Source organism: Anolis sagrei, chromosome 3 (assembly GCF_037176765.1).
Source record: "Anolis sagrei isolate rAnoSag1 chromosome 3, rAnoSag1.mat, whole genome shotgun sequence".
NCBI classification, from domain to species: domain Eukaryota; kingdom Metazoa; phylum Chordata; class Lepidosauria; order Squamata; family Dactyloidae; genus Anolis; species Anolis sagrei.
This window is the reverse complement of record NC_090023.1, coordinates 219,310,098-219,322,523: the sequence shown is the minus strand read 5'-3', so window position 1 is coordinate 219,322,523 and position 12,426 is coordinate 219,310,098. Positions and strand designations below refer to the sequence as shown.

At 44.1% G+C, this 12,426-nt stretch overlaps 1 protein-coding gene across 3 annotated transcripts in view; it reads left to right on the top strand.

Moving 5' to 3' along the window:
* The first annotated feature begins 1,069 nt into the window (after positions 1 to 1,069).
* Positions 1,070 to 12,426, top strand: part of YEATS2 (YEATS domain containing 2) — an 81,142-nt gene continuing 69,785 nt past the window's right edge. For 2 of the 3 annotated variants that reach the window (XM_067465887.1, XM_067465885.1), the window contains exons 1-2: positions 1,070 to 1,207; positions 6,367 to 6,461. The gene's annotated coding sequence lies outside the window, so the exon portion shown is untranslated. The remainder of the gene's footprint in view (positions 1,208 to 6,366; positions 6,462 to 12,426) is intronic. The other variant, XM_060768167.2, reaches the window with a different exon arrangement.

Below are 12,426 nucleotides of genomic sequence, written 5' to 3'. Positions count from 1 at the left end.
AAATTTCAGGGGGCGGGGTTGAAACCTGCCTCCTAGTGCACGCTAAAGCAAAGAGCACAGCAGGGGGCAGAGCAACCTTCAGTAGCCTGCAGCTCCACCCCTGCCAACCACCTCCACCAAGTCTGGCCTCCGCATTCAGCACACACACACCCAACTTGGTTGCTTCACTACATCGGCTATTGCTGCAAGTAATGACAGTGTGAATAAATTGTCAATATTTGCTTGAGATAGTGCTTGCAGTTCTGGAGATACTCTTAATTTTTTGCATCTCATAGACTTAGCATGGGGATTTGGTTAACCAGTTAAAATTCATGAGTAAACCAGGTTTTTTAAAAAAAATCTGAAACATTTCGGGGGGGGGGTTGAACCCCTAAAACCACCCCCTCGCTACAGGCCTGTGTGGTAGAGTCTCCTTCTCTGGAGGTTTGAAAGCAGAGACTGGATGGCCATCTGCTGGGATTGCTTTGATTGTGTATCCTCGCATGACAGAATAGGGCCTCCAACTGGTAAAAGGATGAAGATGACTAAAGCGGAAGAGTCTCCTTCTCTGGAGGTTTGGAAGCAGAGCCTGCGCGGCCATCAGCCGGGAGTGCTTTGATTGTGTATCCCTGCATAACAGAATAGGGTGTCTAACTGGCAAAAGGATGGGGATGACTAATGTGGAAGAGTCTCCTTCTCTGGAGGTTTGAAAGCAGAGGCTGGATGGCCATCTGCCGGGAGTGCTTTGATTGTGTATCCCTGCATGACACAATATGGTCTCTAACAAGTAAAAGGATGGGGATGACTAATGTGGAAGAGTATCTCTCTCAGGAGGTTTGAAAGCAGAGGCTGGATGGCCATCTGTCGAGAGTGCTTTGATTGTGTATCCCTGCATGACAGAACAGGGATGTCTCTGTCTAGGATTCTGAGCTAGAAGGAGCCCTCCTTCGCGGGGGGAGTCTAGGGAGAGGCAATCCTGGGCGCCGCGGGGCAGACCAGGCTGGGGGAGAGAGGGGTCCTTCTTCTGCCGGCTCTGCCCGCCCCTCGGCCTCTCTCCGCCTGCGCAGCCGCGCCTCCTGGGTGGCCCCGGCGCTGGATGGCGGCTGCGCGTTGCAAGCGTCGGCCTCGCGGAGCCTCAAGCGGGTGCCTTGGTTGGCTGGCTGGCTGACGCGCGAGGCTCGCCCACTCGCAGCGGCCTTCCGGGGAGAACTTCTCAGCCGAGCCACCGGTGAGTCGGCGCTGCAGATCCGGCGGGAGGTTTACCGGGCTGGGAAGGGGGGGGGGGTGAGAAAGCGCGCGCTGCGGCGCATGCGCGGGGTCGCCTCTGCCCAGTGCTCCCGGGTGAGTTAGTTGTTGGGGAGGGGAACCTTTTTGCAAAAAAGAGGCAAGTTTTGCTCTTTGAAAGGAGGAGAACTTTCCGAATTGTATTGGTAAACTCTCCCATACACTTTGCAGGAAAGTTCATAGAATCATAGAAGATGGGAAATATCTTTCCCCCTCCCCCAAAAAACTACCCAGTTCCAAGTTTCCAACCTCGTCCTGCCATGCAGCAATACACAATCAAAACACTCCCGACAGATGGACATGCTTAAAGAAATCAGAGGGTTTTTTAAAAAAAAAAATCTGCATTGCAACCTTGTCTTTAGCGTTGATTTCGCTTTGGAGTCCCACGTGCAAGGCTGGAAAGTTGCACCTGTCTCTTCCTTTACATTTTGATGGTGTCTAAACAATATATATAATGCATTATATTATATATTGTATATACATATAATATTTATAATGTTATAATGTAATGCAATATAATAGTACTACTAATAATATGATATTATAATTATATATTTATACTAGCCGTCCCCTGCCACGCGTTGCTGTGGCCCATTCTGTATATATGTGTTTTGTGTGTATACATATGTGTTTATATATTTGTGTATCTGTGTATATGTGTGTTTCTGTATATATATATATATATATATGTGGGTGTATATATGTGTGTGTAGATGTGTATATACGTGTGTATATATTTGTGTGTTTACATGTGTATATGTATATTGTGTCTATGTGTGCTTGCCTATATACATATTTGTGTTTATATATGTGTGCATGTGTATATGTATATATGTGTGTATGTAAATGTATGTGTGTGTATTTGTGTGTGCTTGGGTATATATATACGTATGTGTATGTATGTGTGCATGTGCATATGTATATGAGTGTGTGTGTGTGTATATATATATATATGGTGTATTTTGGGGGTTTTAAAGTCCGTTCTGTATTTATATTTTTAGGGGTGATGAACACTTGTTGGACTGTTAGGTGTATTGAGTCAAAATTTGTTGTCAATTTGTCTAGTGGTTTCTGAGTTCTGTTAATCCCACAAACGAACATTACATTTTTATTTATATAGATTACATGTAATATTACTAATAATATTACAATATAATGGTATAATACAATATAGTAATATTTAATACTTATATTGTACTATGCTAATAATAAAATATATTGTATGTATATATATCTTGTAATCCGCTCTGAGTCCCCTTCGGGGTGAGAAGGGCGGCATGTAAATGTCGCAAATAAATAAATCCACATTGGATCCAATCCTCAAGATCACAACAATGCAATATTGTGATGTTGTGATATTCCAGGATTCACAAAGAGTCCCTCAGGAAGGTTTTCCCCAAGTACACATAGGACTCCAAATTCACACACACACCCCATCCCTTAAGGTAGCATTTGAGTGCATCTACACTGTAGAATTAATGCATTTTGACACTGCCTTATCTGCCATGGCTTAATGCAATGGAGTTCTGAGGTTCATAGTTTGGTGAGGCACCAGCACTCTATGGCAGAGAAGGCTAAAAAGAACTTGTGAAACTACAATTCCCCTGATGGAACTGAGGCAGTTGAAGTGTTGTCAAACTGCATTAATTCTACAGTGTAGAGATAATAATAACAATATTCCTAACCCACCTCTCTCCCCAAGCAGATTCAGGGCGGCTTCCTGTCCTGAGTTGCCCTTCAAAATAGCCTTTAGACAATGTTGAAAGTAAAAGAAAAATGCTTTACTTCAGTAAACACAAAGGATAAGCAAATGCAATTGAAAAGTGCAAAGGAAAACAAGAAAGTCTTAATCCAGACACAAATTAAAGTCCCAAAAGAAACACCAGTCTTCCATCAGACAACGGACGATGAACTAAATTCTTAGCAGCAGACACAAAGCAGATTCCATTGGAGTGAAAACAGCAGTAACAGGGTTGTTGTTACCAGCAAAAGCTGACTCCTCCTGATTTGTAGCCCTGAATTCTCCATGCAGGAGGTGCTAGGGCGTCTCCCAATTAGCTCAGCGTTTTTAGCAGCTGTCCTAGCTGAATGCTGTCTGTGCTCTCTCTTTTCGTCTCTATAGAAATGTGGACGCTTTCAAACCCTCATCATCTGATTCTTCTTCTCCCTCCAATTTCTGAGCACTTCCCTGCTCCCCTTCCTCCTCCGAAGATGAGGAATCCCTAACACTTCCAAAACAAGGCAGACATTCAATGTCCCATACAATCTATTTAAATAAAAATGTAATGTTGGTTTGTGAGATTAGCATAACTCAAAAAGCATTGGATGAATTGACACCAAATTTGGACACAATACACCTATCAGGCCGACAAGTGACCATCATTCATAAAAACACTGAAAAACACAACAGATGGGACATAAAAGGCCAAAAAAGCAAAAAGACACTACAGCGCATGTGCAAAAACAACTCACCCTGGCAAACAAAACGCACAATAGCATATCCACTCTCTCTTCCAGACTACAGCTCCCAGCATCCCCTAGACCAGGCCTTTTTGGAGAGGAGGATGATCCAAATGCACTTTACTTTCAAGATGCAAGCTTTCTTCTTCTTGGATTTCTTTGAAAGCATCCCAATCCTTGCATATTTCCACTTTCCTATTCTTGGACTGTAACTTCCAGCAATCATCCAAATAAGATAGATAGATAGATTAGATAGATAGATCAGGAGGATTGCTGAGAGTTGCAGTCCAAGAATAGGTAGAGAAGGGAGAAAGGGGAGAAAGAGGAAGGGGAAGAAAAGGGGGGGAAGGAAGGAAAGAGGAAGAGAAGGAAGGAGAGAAGGAAAGAAAAAAAAGGAAAGGAAGGAAGGAAAGAGGGAAGGAAGGAAAGAAAGAAAGAAAGCAGGAGAGAAAGAGGGAGGGAAGGTTGACCACAGCAATGCATGGCGGGTACAGCTAGTATAAAAGAACATCTTAAATTGACATTTAAATAAAATTAAAAAGAGGCAAAAACAATCATCAACAAGCAAATGGACTATGGCCTCATTGAATGCATTGAGCAGTTAAGTTCTGCTTAAAATAGGAGCATGAACTCTAATAAAATAAAATGACAAATGGCACTACAATATAAAATGACAAGTGGCATCATAAATAGATGGATGTTAGCAGGGTTATGAAGCTAATGTACACAAGCATTATTTTAATAGCTTTCTCAAGGGGAGGAGTGAAGGGGCAGTTCTAACCTCATTGGGGAGGGAGTTCCACAGAGAAGGCCCTTTCTCTCGTCCCGACTAGCCATGCTTGAGACAGAGGTAGGATCAAGAGGAGGGCCCCTTCCGAAAATTGCAATGTCCATATAGGTTTATAAGTGGAGTTGAGATTCCTCAAATAATCTGGGCCTGAACAGCTTAGATGCACACCTAGAGAGTACCCTGCTAAGTTGTGAATGTTGCTGTAGTTGGTGGGCTGCTATTTAGTTGGATTTTAAGAAACTATAGATACTGTGATCATGCCGTGCCATGATGCTTCTTTTCCTGGAGCCAAACTTGTCCCAAACATCCTCATAAAGTGGGTATCTGATGGCCATGAAGTTGACATCCATGGCATGAGACCAGGGAGGCAGAGGGGCCAAATGGCAAGAGATTCAAGTCATATACATTTAACCCTCCATATTCACTAGGGCTAAGGATACAGGACCCCCCACAGAAGAGTGGAAAGTGGAGCTGGTCAACTTTTACAGATTTGATTGTATTTTCCTGCATGGCAGTGGGTTGTACTAAATGACCCTTGTGGTGTCTTCCAGCTCTATGATTCTATTATTATTCACAGGTTGGATTTAAAACATTCTCTCTAAGAATCTCTAAGTCCTCCAGTGGTTCCCTTTGTTCAGTGTCTGGCAGAAGTTGCCCAACGAGTACCTAAAGATGCCTAGAGAGAACAATTGAATCATATCTGCAAGTATGGAAGACTGACTGCAAATATGGAATTTACCACTATAAGACACAGTTATGGGTGTAGACATGGATAATTTTTAAAGAGGGTTGGGTAAGCCTTTGAAGGATGGGGCCATCAATGATAACTCAGGGTCCTTCCAGACAGGCCCTATATCCCAGGATCTGATCCCAGGTTTTCTGTTTATCCCAGATAATATGGCAGTGTGGATTAATATAATCCATTTTAAATCAGGACACCTGGGATCAGATCCTGGGATATAGGGCCTGTCTGGTAGGGCCCTCAGTCAGGATAGCTATATATTACTTCTACTAATCAGAAGGAATAAATCAGTATATCTCTTTCTGTGGAATGTGCGATCAGAGGTTGCATTTGCACCCAGGTTCTGGATGTGGGTTTCCCATTGACAAACCTATTGCATTGGATTTTGGACCAAATTGACCTTTCTGATCCAGCTTGACTCTCTTTTTCTGACAGTTTGCAAACTAGCATGTTGCACTGGTTTCTATTCCTCTGTGCCAGCCTTTCTGTAACTCCATCATAATGAGCCTCACAAACTTTTGTATCCATGATTTTGAGGTTGCAATTTCTTACTTACTTACTTAGGCGATCCCTCGTTGGCCAAGTAGGATAGTCTTCCAGGATCAGTATTCTTGTGGGTCCGTAGGTGACTGTGGAGCCCTATTCTTGACCTGCATCTTCTCCCACAGTGAGGGCATTGGTTTTCAGGTGGAAGGCGGTCTCGGTCGGGGTTGGCTTGATGCGCCTTCCTCTTGGCACGTTTCTCTCTTTCACCCTCCATTCGTGCCTCTTCAAATTCTGCAGCACTGCTGATCACAGCTGACCTCCAGCTCAAGCTGCAGCCTTTCAGAAGGTCTTATAGCAGGTCACCTGTCAATCTGGTGCCTTATTTTGCCCCTCGGGTGTTATTCGATTGTGAAGATTTTAAAATATGGAAGAGTAAGTTGAACTAAATCATGTTATGCTAATGATGAACTGATATTAAAGTAACCTTGTGTAAGACAACTTCCTGGAAAGTCCGAGACCCTTTAGGAACAGAGCGCAGGTTATACGTCATCATCATCATCATCATCATTAGCTGAGCTGGAATAAAATGCTAGTTATCACTGTCTGAAGCTGTTTTATTCAACAGAGTAAGTGAAAAGGCTGAAGATACTGTGAAGCCTTCAACCAGGGTCCAGGGGCATTAGAAGGAAATCAGAAATTCCATCTCTTGATAAATTTGAGGTAAAATATTAGTTCATTCATTAGTGTGTGTAATAGTTTAGCAAGGATATATGTGTACATGTAAAGGATTTAATACGTTAGTAATTATGTGGATTATGTTATGTCTTGGTCATTGATGTTGCTTTATAATTTATTGAGTTGCTCTTGATTTGTTTATTGATTTGTTTACATATTACTGTCAGCATTGAATGCTTGCCATTGTGTATTTTGTTGTATGCCAAGTCCCTTCAGGGAGATAGTGTGGATTATAAATAAAGTTTTATTTCATTTCATTTCACATCACAACTTTCCGAACATTTCATATTGGTTGCACATTTTTAGACATGCATCATTTTGCAACACGGTAATTCAGTTTTCTAGCAAATCAAAGGTTATACCGACCCCTTACAATAGATAGGGACACATACATAAATTATAACAGCGGGAAGTATGGGGACACAACATATCTTGTGAAAACCTTTTATTTATATTATGAAAATATATGATTTATTGCTTATTTTACGTAGACTCACAGGTTGCTTGTTACATTTGTGTGACACACATACATACTGCAGCTGATAAACCAACATGTCTCAGCACATCGTTTGGAAAGCTCTGGTGCATATCCTCACTATGCACATCACCAACACTTAATTTTACCTAATTTAAAGAAGCAATAAAAGGAATACATCTATTTTTGTTGGCCTTCCAGCTGTGGTGGGAACCTTTAAAGCTGATTCTCCAGTATGAAATTAATTTGAAAGGAGTTATTAAAAGAGATGCTGTCTCCAGTCTTCCTGGCCCTTTGACATATTCCAAACCTACGTATAGCAGATCTGTCCTCACCTTGGAGCTGGTGTAGATTAATATTTCCCTCAGTGCCAGCCGCTGACATCAATCTGAAATAATTTCTCTCTGTCCCTCTGTATATGCATATATTTTAAGAAGTTAGGAGAAGAATTCAAACAAAGTAACACAGTAACAAAGTAAAGATGGGTGGTGTAGTGGGTTAAACCGCTGAGCTGCTGAAATTTCTAAATGAAAGGTAGTGGTTCAGATCTGGGGAGCAGGGTGAGCTCTCGCTGTTAGGCCCAGCTTCTGCCAACCTAGGAGTTCTAAAGCATGCAAATGTAAGAAGATCAGTAGGTACTGCTGCTGCGGGAAGGTAATGGCTTAATGCAGCCATGCCTGCCACATGACCTTGGAGATGTCTATGGACAACCGGCTCTTTGACTTAGGAATGGAGATGAGCACCCCCCCCCCCCCCCCCGAGTTGGACATGTCTAGACTTAACATCAAGGGGAAACATTTACCTTTACTTTTAATCAAATACTTCCTCGCCTTTTCTGTATTTGCCTAAATCATGAAGGGCCTTGGCATTGGACCTTTCTTGCTTTTCTTTAACCTCATTGATCCTATCAGAGTCTCTAGCCAAAATAGATTTTATAGGACTTTTAAAAATACTCGCAGCTGTCCCTTGGAGAAGGGGAGAGAAGCACATACCAAGAAAACCAGTAACATTGCAACGGTAGATGAGTGGGTGGGTTTTCATGAGTTGCTTGTGATGGTTTGCTGATGCTTATGTTGAGTGACAACACATTTTCACCCCCATGTGCACATGGCGTTTTAGGAACTGTGTTAAAGCTTTTGTTTTGTTAGAATTTTTTTTAGACACTTGTCGGCTAACACAAATGCATTGCAATTCAAAATTACGAAGTGGTTATGCTCATTCAAACCTAATTTTGATTTGCAGTAGTAAAATAGTTGAGACTCTTCTTTTGTTCCTAGTTAGAGAATTGGCTTTCTCTAATGAAATGAACTTAAGAGGAGAGCTTTCCAAACATTTAATGTTGGTGGCACACGTTTTTAGACATGCCTCATCTTGCGACACAGTAATTCAGTTTTACTAGTAGAATTGAGGATAAATCAACCCCTTATAAGAGATACCGATCTATATAAATAAAAAATGTAATGTTCGTTTGTGGGATTAACATAACTCAAAAACCACTAGGCGAATTGACACCAAATTTGGACACAATACACCTATCAGGCCAAAGAGTGACCATCACTCATAAAAACAGTGAAAAACGCAATTGTGACTTCATTTTGACGACTTTGCATTATGTAATTATATGATCGTATTTTAATGTTTTAGTGAATTATGGGATGTGATGTTTTAAACTATTGTTTATGAATCTTTTGTTGTGAACCGGACTGAGTCCCTTTGCGGAGGTTGAGAAGACCGGTATATAAAAGTTCTAAATAAATAAATAAATAAGGGAAGAGACATTAAAAGCCAATAAATAAATAAATAATACACTATAATGCATGCACAAAACCATATTGTTCCCCTGACATTAACTCCAGTCATGTCCGACTCGGGGGGTGGGGGGGGTGGGGTTGTGGTGTTCACCTCCATTTCTAAGCCCAAGAGCTCGTGTTGTCCATAGTCACCTCCAAAGTCATGTGGCCGGCATGACTGCATGGAGCACCGTTACCTTCCTGCCAGAGAGGTACCTATTGATCTACTCACATTTGCATATTTTCGAATTGCTAAATTGGCAGAAGCTGGGGCTAACAGCGGGAGCTCATGCTGCTCCCCGGATTCGAACCTGCGACCTTTCAGTTAGCAAGTTTTAACAGCTCAGCGGTTGAACCCACTGCCACACTGGGGGCTTCGACATAACCACATGTGTATTTATGCATAACCACATAACTACAAATATATACACACACATATATATACATTTATTCTTCGTGTCCTCCGTGAAATGCACACTTATGGGGTTATCCCTCCGCGCATGCGCAGCAATCCGGAACTTTCTAGAGATTTTAATGATTTAAAAATGATTATTTGAGTACAACACAAGCCCCGCCCATCCCCCGCCCCCCCGGTATATAGGCCGTGGCGTGCGTCTGAGAGGTAGTTCCTTTTTCCGCGCCAAACAGGCAGCATCTTAGGACTTTCTCTCTGCGATCGGACTTCTTTGGCTTCTTACCAGGACTGTTTATCGACCTTCCAAACTCTCCTTACCTGACTCGGACCGGCTGACGACTCTCTCAGGCTAGCATGTCTTCCCTGTCTTTTAAAAATTGCTCTGCCTGCGGGGCTAATCTCCCCGAGGCAGACAGGCACTCTAAATGTCTCCTTTGCCTAGGAGAAACCCACAATCTCCAAACATGCGAGATTTGCCAAACCTTCACCTCCAGAGCGCGCAAGAGCAGGGATGCGAGGCTCAAAGCGCTGCTTTATGAGCGGGCCCTGGCCCCGCAAACGGCTCCCACTCCTTCCCAATCTTCCCCGATACAGGAGACCTCCCAGCCTTCCTCCCCACACGCTGGGGATAGGCGGAGCAAAGATCAGGCAGACGCTCCCATTGAGGAGCCGCCGAGAAAAAAATCTAAAACAACAAAACAGACCACGAGGTCTTCCAAAACAAAGGAAAAAGCTAACAAACAAAAAAAGGGACGGCAACTCACTGGCACACAGCCCTTGAGTCCTCCTATGTTGCAAACTGTGCCTTTCCTTCCCGGTTCCGCTCTGCATCTGCAGGAACCGCTCCCCAGCATGCTACAAATGGAAAACCCCTCCCACCTCCCTCCTTTGGAGCTTTTAGCTCCACACTTGGAGCTTGAGACGCAGCCTCCGGAGGATCTCTCCACCTCACCTCCTCCCCTTCCTCCTTCTCAAGCCTCTCCTCCCCCCTCCCCCAGCCCTCCTCAATCCCCGGATCCGGGCGAATCCCCTTCGCCCGCACAGCCCAACACCTCGGCGCACGCGGCCGGACGCCGCCGCCGCTCTCCCTCCCCGGCTCCGCGCCGTTCCGAAGCTTCCTCTCTTCCCCCTCCCAAGAAGGCACGCTCTGTGCCTTTAGAACACCAACAGCCTTATCCTCCTCATGGCTACCCTTACCACCTTTACCCTCCTCCTCCTCCTCCTTTCCCCTTTTATCCCTATTACTACCCCCATCCTCCTGATACCTTCAGAGGACCCCACTCTCCTCTCCCCTTGGATCCAAATTTTCCCCAACCCCCACGTGACCCTCCCTCAGCTACACTCTCTCGCCCTCCGGATCCCCAAACAGACTTGGAATCCCAAACCTTCCCTCTGGATCCAATCATGCCCCCCCAACTAGACCCAGAAACCATTGAACTGGATGCTACAGATGACACACCAGTCATCCAAGACCCTCAACCAGATCCTGATCCTTCCCCTCAACATTTAGAGGATTTTAAAAAATTCTCAGCACTACTGATAAGGCTTGCTAGATCCTTAAACCTCACCACACCTGAGCCCACAGACACTGTGACAGATCCATGCTTCACCTCCACTGAACAACAAACACCTGCATCCACTGTGTTGCCCACTCTTCCATATTTGTTGAAAATCCTAAAGAATACAGGAGTTGCACCAGCCCTGGTTCCAGCAACTCCTAAAAGAGCAGAAAACTTATACCGTATTGATTTATCCACAGCCTCATGGCTCTCTAAGATGCCCAAGGCAAACTCTGTGGTAACTGATGCTCAACCAAAGCCAGTACAAATAAACCAAGCATCCCCTTCTGACAAGGAAGGGAGAAAACTAGACTCTATGGCCAAAAAATTCTATTCCTCAGCATGCCTTTTCGCACGCATGGCCCATTATGGGGTTTATATGAGTGTATACCAAACTTACCTCTGGAACAAAATATCCCCATACCTAGACCTGCTACCACCAGCAGAACAACCATTGGCTAAAGCCTTCCATGGGGAAGCCCTTCTATTGGCAAAATTACAAAAAGACCTAGCAAAAAATACAGCTGATACTTCTGGAAAACTTATTGCAGGATCAGTAGCCCTTCGCCGCCATGCATGGCTTAGGGCAGCAATTCTTACCCAGGCTCAACGCTCTCTCATTGAGAACCTCCCAATGGATGAAGCAGGCCTGTTTAATCCTGAGACTGACTCACAATTGGAGCACTCTCATAAGATGAAACAAACAGTGTACAAATATGACCAACAACCGTACACTTATCAAAGACAACGTTGGGGCTCCTATTACTATCGCCCCCAATTTTACAACAGACCATACAACAACTCTTTCTACAGAGGACGACAGAGGCCATATATGCCGGCAGCATCCACAAGACGCCCCTCACTTCCGTCTAGAGGTCAGTACCGTGGTACCAGGCCCTCTAACAACAACAAACGTCGCTTTTAGCATAACCTCTCCCCTTCCCCCCCCTTCCCCCACACAACCAATCACCTACCTTGACAGATTACGCTCTTTTCTCCCACAGTGGCAGTTCATCACATCTGACACTTGGGTCCTGGATATAGTTGACAGAGGATATGCGATTGAATTTAACGAATATCCACCAGTGGGAAAAGTCATCCTTACACAACCCTCCCAGACTATATGGGAAGAGGTCCAATCATTACTCCTCAAAGGAGCCATATCTCCCATACCTCCACATACATCCAACACATGTTTCTACTCCCGCTACTTTCTCATAGACAAAAAGGATGGAGGATTAAGGCCTATCCTTGACCTTCGCAAACTCAACACTTTCATTACCCCACGCAAATTTCGTATGGTCACTCTCTCCAACATCCTCCCCTTTATTCCTAAAGGCTCTTGGCTAGCAACTATAGACCTACGAGAAGCATACTTCCACATTTCAATTAGGCATTCACACCGGAGGTTTCTCACCTTCGCAGTTCACCACTACCACTTCTCGTTCAATTCTCTCCCGTTTGGTTTGTCCACCGCCCCCAGGGTGTTCACAAAGTGCATGGCGGTCATAGCCGCACACCTCCGCCAACAAGGCATAACGGTTTTTCCTTACCTGGATGACTGGATGTTGGCCTCATCCTCTAAAGCTCAATTATGCACAGATATTCATTATACCTTATCTCTTTTGCAGGATCTCGGCCTAGTGGTGAACCACGAAAAATCGCAACTCCAACCAACTCAGCGTATTCAATTCATAGGAGCCATCATAGA